This window comes from Sinocyclocheilus grahami, unplaced genomic scaffold (assembly GCF_001515645.1).
Source record: "Sinocyclocheilus grahami isolate Dianchi unplaced genomic scaffold, SAMN03320097.WGS_v1.1 scaffold476.1, whole genome shotgun sequence".
NCBI lineage: Eukaryota > Metazoa > Chordata > Actinopteri > Cypriniformes > Cyprinidae > Sinocyclocheilus > Sinocyclocheilus grahami.
The window spans coordinates 1,308,169-1,316,360 of NW_015505655.1; positions in this window are offsets into that span (position 1 = coordinate 1,308,169).

The following is an 8,192-nucleotide window of genomic DNA, read 5'->3' on the forward strand; positions in this document are numbered from 1 at the left end:
AAAATTGCATTGAATGTGATGCATGGGATGCATGAGACGAAACAAAATAAAATAAAATAAAATAGAGATATTATTACGTTTCAGACTGGTTGAACACAACTGAGCTCTAATGCTGCAACATGGGAGTGATATAATTGTTGAAATTGCAAGACACTAAATATGTAATTCTGCACAAGAAAATAAAAACCTCAAATAAAAATCAATTTTAAAATAAATAAATATCTCAAATAAAATGAAAACCTTCACTGGCAATACATAAAATAGTATTGTAAATTGAACTATGCGAGACAATCAAACAACACGTTAAACATCTGTTGTTAAAACCAAGCAAAGGTAATAATACGAGATATTAATACTTTTCAGACTGCAAGAACACAACTGAGCTCTCATGCTACAACATACGAATTATATAATTGTAGAAATTACAAGACTCCAAATATTTAAGCCTGTCTAGAGGAAAATAAAATATAACATAATAAACAAATCAAACTAATTTGATTTAAAGACTAAGGATACATTTCTTAGACTTAGAATTGAAAAAAGGATGCGGAAAGAATAGAATAGAACCGAACAGGGCTATTTCAAAAACACCCTTGTATCTGAAGCAAATGTTTTCAGGGAGGCATTTCTGATTAAATCAAGAGAATCAATTTCTTAGAAACGTTTAGGTAATAGATTTGAGGAACATTACACAGGTCAGCATAAGGAGTCCATCATGCCGTTTTATTCCTCAGTTGGTTTTAATACAGCCTAATGCATCTCTTATGTGTTGAAAATCGCTACAAAGCAAAAGGCACATGTTTAGTGTACGTGGAAATTCCTGCTAAATCTGATGACAATCATTTGGATAAGTATATTTAGAATAAAGGACAAAGACAGAAAACCTCCATGTAAACAATTGTTCTCATCAAAATTTAGTTTGACTGAGTTGGGAAAATATTGATTTAAAATATAATTACTAAAAATATTCATTTGTAACCAGAAAGGTTAAAAATGTGTGTGTGTGTGTGTGTGTTTAATAATACATATTAACTACATAAACTATATAAAATAAATATAATAAACTAAATATACTACATTACTATATAAAATCAACACTACATAAAACTGCCTGCCTTAAATAAACATAATCTTATTAAATTACAATATAACGATTAAGTTATTTATTAAATTATGCATGCACTGTTTATTTAACATTGTGATTAAATATAAGGTTTTCGATGTTGACTGTGTTTTCAAACACTAAATTACACTCTTCACTATTTATGTCGTTTCACATTGCATGCATATTTATTTAATACAGTCTATAGGCCTATAGGTTAAATGCAGTTCTTTCAGCTTAAGGACATAAAAGCAGGAAAATGTTCCATGTCATTTTAATGCGCAATGAAAGCGCACATTTAAATGTGCTGGCAATTGAAACACGACTTACTATGTGTGAAAACATGGTAACAATTAGTGCTTTGACTCACTGTCGCTGTTGTAGTTCATAAACCTTCAGCAAGCGTCAGGCTGGACAGGTGTGCGTGCATGAGAAGCGTGTGCTGCAGCGCCCTCTGCTGGATTTTAAAATGCACACGTTTCTCACTTTTTAAAAGACCACTTAAAGGATACAGTTTTAAAAATACGGCTTTTTCTAGGGATTTACTTTATTATTAAATAATTTTAGCCTAACATACCCAATAGTGGATTTTATTAATTAACTACTGATTAATCACCTGATAGTTTACTGAATGAAAACAAACATAACTCTCCAAGTAAAATGGTGCTGAACTTTATTACAAAACTAAAAATAGTACTGACTCATAAAATCGTACTATATTTTTAAAGGGGTCCTATTATGCTTTTTCACTTTTTCAACTTTAGTTAGTCTGTAATGTTGCTGTTTAGCATAAAAAAGATCAGAGTCAAGTTACAAAGCTCAAAGTCCACTTCAAAAAGAAGATATTTTGCTTAACAGAAATCACTTTTCAAAAACTACAACGAACGACTCGTTTGGACTACAACGCATATTTTCCGGGATTTGTGATATCACAAAGATCGACGAATGGGACGAGACCTGGTTGAGCTGCACTAGAGAAGGCAACGAGTGTTATCACTATGTCGGAGACACGCTAGCTTTCACTTAGAGTGGTTACAATCATCCGGGTTTAAATCGCTAAAATTGATTTGATTTTGACGCAATATTTACACTGAAGCTAGCAGGCGGCTATGGTGAGGGGCTAACCAATCACAGCACACACTGGCCCAGCTAACCAATCACAGCACACACTGGCCCAGCTAACCAATCACAACACATTTCGTATTTCAGAAGGCGGGCCTTCATTTGATACAGGAACTATTCGAGCCGTTCAAGCCAGACTGGGGAGAGAGGTGTTGTAATAATGTAAAATATGTGAAAAATTGTTTTAATTTTGAACAACCTAGTATGAGAGCCTGTTCTAGTACACCCCCAAAACAAAATCAAGACTTTGTAAAAGAGCATAATAGGATCCCTTTAATAAACAACAACAGCCATCATAAAAGTTACTAGGCAATTCAGTCAAAAGTACAAAGCCAGCGCTCTAATATAAAACATTAAAGTTACATCAAATATAACGTGATGAGATTTTACTAATATTTTTAATACTTTGTAAAAGAGCATAATAGGACCCCTTTAAATAAAATAAATCTACATTAATATTAAATATTAATTGTACCTTGGCCATTCATGGTAGTTCTTAATGCATTAATTTCTACAAATACAACGTTTACATTTTTTAAATATATTAGTAAATGTTGAAAAGAACCATGAACAATACTTAGCATTTATTAAGCAGAGCACTGAATGTATACTCTCACACTTTATTTGCTTCTATTTTAGAACACTTGATTATTATCTAGTCAAAAGAATCATGTATTACAGTGAAGTAGAACTGAAGAACTGGATGCGTTTCTGATTTGTTTAGGCTATATGTTTCTGTCGGCTGCATGAACGTATCAGTTTGGCTTCTCATATCACTTGCTTTAAATATGCAACTGCGCTAAATAGCAAATGCAAAAAAATATATAAAAAATAAATAAATAAAATAAATGAATTCTAGGGATTTCCTTTACAATTAAATAACTTTGTCCTTCCGTAACATCTCACACTGAAGGAGGGAGTCGAGCCATATCTATAGAGACCAAAATATCACAGAGACATGAGGGTGAACTCTTCTGAATTGGGCCTGTAAGAAACCACCTAGCAACCACTCAGAACACCCTAGCAACCACAACAAAATAAATAAATAAATAAATTACTATGGCTACACCCTTGCCTTATGGCAGTAAGCACCACTCAGAAAATGTAAAAACCTAGTTAAATTATTACTTTTTTGGATGCAAAACAAAAGCTGTAAAAAGTTCAACGTTGTTTTAATTTGCAGTAAATGCAGAGTTTAAATGTGATTTGGGATTGTAAATATGACTTGCTTTCTGTAAAAAAATGTGGTGACAATTTGTGGTTTCACTAAATGTTGCTGTTTTAGCACATAAAAACTCTGCAACTAATGAGACTCTAATGACAATCTCATTCATGGAGGCAGGTTTATTTGTAATGCAGATTAATGGTGGAAGCGTTTGAGATAAAGCGCCCTAATCTGTTCATTCATTAACACTGCATGCTGGATTTAAACATTTTGTAAATCAAAGATAACCTCTTCAGAGCAAGCAAATACATACTGTACATGCAACCGTTTAAGTTGATGTATCTTATTACATAACATGTATGTGTGAGAAAGATGCTCTCAAATGACATTAGATGACTCTGAGCGTTACTGTAAGAGACAGGCTCGCAGTGAGAGGAGGGTTAAATCCGAGGTGTTTATTTTTTTGGCACATGAAGGTCTTGACGGTTTTATACATGTGGAAAACAGCTCCAAACAGATTTCAGAGCAAGACAGGTGCCAACACAACCATCTGCTTTGAGTTTCAGCTCCCCCCGTCCTACATGCATCCAACCGCAGAGCTGCTCAAACATGTCAGTAACCACATAGAAACGGCCTGGTAACCGCCTACAACTCTCTTGCAGCAACATAGCAATGCAAAAGCCTAGCAACTGCAGAGCTACGACCTAGCAACACCCTAGCAACATACTAAAAACCGCTCCAAACACTTTAGTAGCTGCAAAGCAATGGCCTAGAAATCACCTAGAACTCCCCAAACTGCACAGCAATGCAAAACAATACCAACTGCATAGCAACGTCCTAGCAACCATACAAGTTTTACACAGGAAAAACGTTCCAAATTAACAAAGGCACTTTTTCGGCAATAAAAAATAAATATAGTTCCTAGTTTGTGAAGAAATGTAGTAACTTTTGATTAGCCTACTGCCTTGGTAAAAGAACTAAAGAATAGCCACAGTTTTCATTTTCTCTTACTCGGGTAAAAAATTCAGGTTATGGAAACGTTGTGGGAACATTGTTTTGAAATGTTTCTAAAGCATTGAAATGGCCCGTTTTCTTGTCATGAATATAATTTAAAGGTTACAAAGGCGTTACTTACAACGTTCTACTAACTTTACACTGTAAAAAATGATTTTAACAGTAAAAGACTGTAAAAATGCTACTGTAAAAACCTGTTAATTGGTTATCAGTAACTTTCCATACTATATACGGTGAATAACTCTAATTACATTTAATGTAATAATGCTTTTAAAATTACAGTTTTTGGAAGTGAAAAAGAAAAAGTCATTGTATAATTTGCAGTGGAAAAAACGTAAATTGACACTCCCAGAATTCCCTGCATGACACTTCATATTTTATGTTTTTTCATTGAAATAACTATGTTTCTTAGTTTTTTCTTACCAGTTGTGTACATTAGTGTTTTATCTTACATCTAATGTTGTTAAATTAATGTTTATTGCATTATTTCAGTATCATGTGTGTTACCATGATGGTGTTTAGTGTATATACACACATATATACATATATATATATATACATACATACATATATATATATATATATATATACATACATATATATATATATACATACATATATATATATATATATATATATTAGTATTTCCCTTCTCAGCTAGTGGAAGAGCTGTTTGTGATGAGTTTTGATTCATCAAGTGACTTTCTCATCACCACCAGTTTTTGGTGGTTATCAGTATTACAATGGTTAAAAACAGATATTAGTACTTCAATATACTGGTTTATTAACATTACATCAGTTAATGAAATACATTTTTTATTGTGAATTTAAGTTAAGTCTGTAAAACCTAAAATGTTGCTACCATATTTTTAACGGTGAAGTTCTGGCAACCACAGCTGCCGGTATTTTACCGTAAATGCCACAGATTTTTAAAAATATATACATATTTTCACCCAGAATATGAACATTTATTTTTAATATTCTAAGAACGCTAAAATGCTTTTCTTGTTGTTAAAAAGTTTTCTTCTTGTGATTAAAACACTATGTTACAAAAACGTTACTTACAACATTCTACTGTTTATTTTCACCCAAGATATAACTTTATTTGAACATTTATTGTTAATATTCTGAGAATGTTAAAATGTCCAGCTTTTCATGAATAGAACGTTATTTAAAGGTTACAAAAATATTTCTTAGAACGTTCATCAAGGACAAATAACATAAGGACGTTCCGAGAATGTTGATCTCAGAACGATTTCTCTCAACATTATGAGAACGCATATCAATAATAGTTATACATTATAAGAACATTCCATAAATATTACTTTATAAATGTTTTGCCCAAACACTTATATAACTCTTAAAAAAGTGAAAGTTAGTTGTTTGAATATTCCCTGTTATTTGGGAATCATTCAGATTTTCATATATCACCATTTTCTAAATCTTCTTTTGTTTTTACTGTTCTTTATTCCCCTTCAGAGAAGGAAAAAACATAACTAGAAACAAAACAAGGCTGCAATAATTCAACATGTCAACGCTCAGGCTGTCCTTAGTCTATCTGTGCTGTCCTGATCTGAACCCTGAGCTGGCTGGCCACCATGTGAAGAAAGCCATCCACAAATCACCTTATGGAGCGGCCAACACGTCGCACGGCTCCACGGGACCTCGACCCAAACACAGGAAACCGAGAAGACCTGAACTTTATGTTCCATACCGTTCCTTTGAGGCGTATCCAACAGACACAAAAGTCTACGTCGAAAAATCCACCTCTATTTTCTTCAGCATTAAGCCGCCTACCCTACACATTCCAGAACCATGAAGTCTGAAGCTGAAAATATTTTTCATCAAAACAACCATTTTCTAGGCAAAGTTTCGAATGAAAATGTTTTCATTTAAATGAGCCGGTATTTTATGCAAACTGGCCTAACGTGAGATGACAGGCCTCATTTAGTGGATGGCGCCCGCGTTTATGAGCCTCATTATGTGAACCTGCGCGGCAAACGCTGCCAGCTAATGAGCTCATTTAGATTAAGGTGGGCTCTCGACTCCGGGGGGGGGGGGGGGGGGGGGGGGGGGGGGGGGGGGGCAAACATGCAGGTGACAAATCGTGCAGGGGGGACTGAATCATTTATCACCGCAGAAACGCGAGCTTATGTCTTGAGCGACTTCCTTTCTTCTTGGCGTCTGATGGCGCGGGCCAAAGGCTCAGATGCCAAGTAGTGGAGCGCTGACCAGCAGGGTTTCAGGAGAATGTAAAGGAGCGACTGCCGCTTCGCAGGTGTTCCTTTTAAAAACTACTAGTGCCAAACTATCTTGGCACAGCTCATTGAGATCTCGTTGCCGATGCTTTTAGTTTGTTTGTCTTCTCTTTTCAGAGCTTTACTCTTTCTGATTTAGGCCTCTTTTTTGCTCCAGTCATCTATTAGCCAACAAAACAGACGTGTTCGCCCCCTTTTCTTTCTCTTTTAGATTTCTGTCCTCAATGACTGTTTTTGGTGCTCTTCGGAATTTTAAATGTCGCTTCCTCCAAGTGACTGTTTTAGTGGCCTGCAATCTCATTAAACATTAACATACTGAAGTTCATATTATATTTATTTTGAGACAAAGTCATAAATTGCTTTCGTTTTGTGCACAAATATCCCATTTTCAAAGGAAATCTTAGCCTGCAATTCATACCTTGTGATAGACAAAAAGAGTTTAAAGGGGTCCTATAATGCTTTTTTACTTTTAGTCAGTGTGTAGTGTGTATGTTTGGGCATAAAAAAGATCTACAAAGTTACAAATCTCAAAGTCCACTCCAAAGGGAGATATTTCGTAAAAAAAAAAAAACCTTTTCAAGAACTACAACGAACGGCTCGTTTGGACTACAGTGTTGGTTTTCGGGCTTTGTGATGTCACGAAACGACCCATAAGAATATCCTTAAAAGAAATTCGAATAGTTGGGAGGGGCGAGGTCATGGTTAGAACACTTGGTTGAGTGCATCAGACAAGACGACGACGAAGAAGAAGTGCTGCTGCAGAGTTAGTGCATCAGAGAAAACCAAGAAGAAGAGCTGCTGTAGCGTAAGGTTTTCGGCATGTCTAAAGGCGGTCGCACACCGGACGAGAAGCGTAGCGCCGCGTCTAGACCAATTCTTACAAGTACAACACGACGTAGCTGGGCGCCGCGGACAGACGCCGAACGGCACCGCTGGTGTTGCTACACTCGTAGAAAATAATGTGTTCGAATTTTAAAGACGTGGTGCGACACGACACTGCACTTCTCGTCTGGTTTGCGACTGCATAAAAACAGTTTTTTCACCCCTGTGCCCAAACGTCTTTGTTTGGGCTTCCAAAAGCGGATGATGTCAGGAAACAGTGGTTGCAATTTATTTTTAACTCTGTTCCTGAGCATTATAACCCCAATTTGCTATTGTGTGCTGTGCATTTTACTGAGGACAGCTTTCACAACATGAGGGAGTACAGTGCCGGATTCGCCAAAAAGCTTTTGTTGAAAGACGGAGCAGGGGGCGTGGCAGTACTGAAACACCGTCTAAGCTGTTCGCCAATCACAACGCACTGGGACAGCTAACCAATCACAACACATTAGGCTGGGGAGAAAGGTTTTTTACAATTTTTGCAGTGCAAGCAACATTCAATGCCATTTCGACTTTCTGTTCTGATTTTAGGCCTTTTTAAGACCTTTCTAATACCCACAGAAACCTGACACAGATCACAACTCATTTTACTTTTGTAATCTACATTACCATTTTGTGTGTGTGACGTGGGGGGGGGGGGGGGGGCCCCGGA